Here is a 2571-nt window from a genome sequence, read left to right as displayed (position 1 = left end):
AAAGGGCTTTTCAATATGGGATGTTGCTAGTTTTAAGCTGAGAAACCTGCTGGTTCTCAAGCATAAAAATTAGAAAAAGGGAGAGCTTTTGGCATGAAGAAAAGAAGAGGAAGAAGGTTTTCCTCTTGGGCTGAAGAAAGGAAGAAGAGTCTTCCTTCTTGCGGTCTGATTATAGAAAGAAAATGTTCCTTTTGGAGGCATACAAAGGAAGAAGAAAAAGTATTTTCTTCATGGCATGAAAAAAGAAGAGAGAAAGATTCTCTCATATATGGAAGAAAAGAGAAGAAAGGAATCTTCTCTAGATCTCCAACATAGAGATCATATGCGTCGTTTCAAGAAGAAAAAAAAGGGTCTTCTTGTTCTTCTTCATCTTTTCTTCCATCCTTTTGATCTTCTTCTTCGCTAAGAGTATCTTGGAGAAAAAAAAGAATTCTCATCAACCATCAAGATGTGATTTCTATAAGGGAGCTAGCATCTCAGTGAGATTAAAGATTTATGATCAGATCAAGATCTTGTATGGATATCCATAGAGGTCGGATGCTTGTACGGCTTTAAGAGACCTGTTGAAGATATTTGAGATCATTAGATCATAGATGAAGATCAGCCTGTGAAAAGATTCGGACTTGAAGAAAGAAAAGCAAAATAAGTACACGATCCGATCGCATGTTTATTTTTAGATTAAAAATTAGATTGTATTATTTTTTGTATATGAACTAGATCCTTAGGTGCTTACATATGATGTATACATATTTAGATTAAAAGGATTTTAATCTCTTATTTCACTGTATTTTGATTTTGAAAAAATTTTGAAATCCACATACACAAACATCTTAGAAATTTCAATAGTGGTATCAGAGCCACGAGTTCGTATATATGAAAATAACATGTATGATTTGAAAATAATTTTTAAAATCTAATTTTTAATCAATACATGAGATGTATATCTATTTAATTTAGATCTGAAAAGAATTTTGAGATCTAATTTTGATTCATATATATGATATATGAAAGCATGCTTAGGTATGAAATTAGTTTGTATGATCTGGATTTTAATTATATATATGATATATGATTATATGTTTATATCTGAAATTAGTTTCTATTATCTGAATTTATTCATATATGTGATATATATTTGCATGCATGATCTAAAATTTATTTCGAGATCCAAAACTTACTTTTCATGTAAAAAATTTAAATCTAAAAATTTAGATTTAAGATCTGAAATTTATGGTTGTGCATGAGGGCTTGGTCATGGATAGATCAAATTAGATTATATAATTGGATTACACCTAGAGTTTTTGATTTAATCATAATAGATCTAAATCAATTTAGTGATTGATCAAACCAAGTCAAGTATTGATTAAGATTAGGTCAATAGAGCTTAAGATTATACAATTATTGTAAATCAAATCGATTAACACCTATATGTAGAATCAACTAATCTAAGGACCTAATTCAGCTCTGTAGTTCGAGCTTGATTCACCTAAGCTGACCTAGTCAGACCAATTGATCAGTTAGTGTTTAAGGTAAGTAATTGAAAGGTGGTTATATAATTGATTTCATTCGCTGACCTGATTAATTTATTGGTATCTAAGAAGAGCAACGGGGGGACCCCCATTGATCTCCACTTATCTAGTCAATTTGGAAGATCGAGTCTTGAATATGGTTACTTGGTAGTTTGATTTAGCTCATACCAATTAGATCAGTCATTTGATGACTGATTAAATGAAACTTAAACCTAAACCTCTCCATGAATATTAAGTTCAGAGGTCTTCCATCATTGTAGATGTACGGGCATGCTACTAGTATTGATTGTTCGCAGCTGGTCACAATGGTTCAGTTATATCGGGAACATGCAACCACTCTATTAGCGAAGAGTTGCTCTAGGGCAAGGATGGGGTTGGGCCTAATATCTGTCAGGTAAGGGACCCAATGACGGCTTTGTATTTGCTTGTAAATGGTAGGTCAGACTTAACTAAGGAGTATGATCAATATCTATTAAGTGAGTCCATATGACTTAGAGACCAAGTCACTTCTACATGCTTAGAGAAGCATCTGGATAAGGAGTTATCCATACATCAGTGTTTGTATTATCAATATCTGTTAGGTGAGGTACATGACATCGGTGGGATTGCAGCACCCATTAGAAATTCAATTGTCGTATTACGATTTTTATTTCTCCATCTGGAGAATGTGAGGTATCTGACAAAATAGTGGAAACTTATTTGTTTCTAAAAATTTTTAGAATAAATTATAAAAATAAATACAAATATCTAATTAGAATCTTTATCCTTTATGATTTATTGTCTCAACTTCCAACCCTCTAGCTCGAATCATAGATATCAACTATTTAACTGAAACCAATTACATAGACTGGCTCAAAAATCTAAGAATTATTCTTACTTTTGAAAATTAAGCCATGTTCTCGAATAGGTTATCACTATGCTATCAGTCCACCTAATCCATAGTCAACGAGCTAAACTTGACAAGTGGATGGATAATGACAATAAAGATAGGTGCTGTAAATTAGAGTCCATGCATGATGAACTTCAATGCATGCATAAAGAC

The sequence above is a fragment of the Elaeis guineensis genome, chromosome 9 (genome assembly GCF_000442705.2).
Source record: "Elaeis guineensis isolate ETL-2024a chromosome 9, EG11, whole genome shotgun sequence".
NCBI lineage: Eukaryota > Viridiplantae > Streptophyta > Magnoliopsida > Arecales > Arecaceae > Elaeis > Elaeis guineensis.
Note: the sequence above shows the minus strand (reverse complement) of the source record.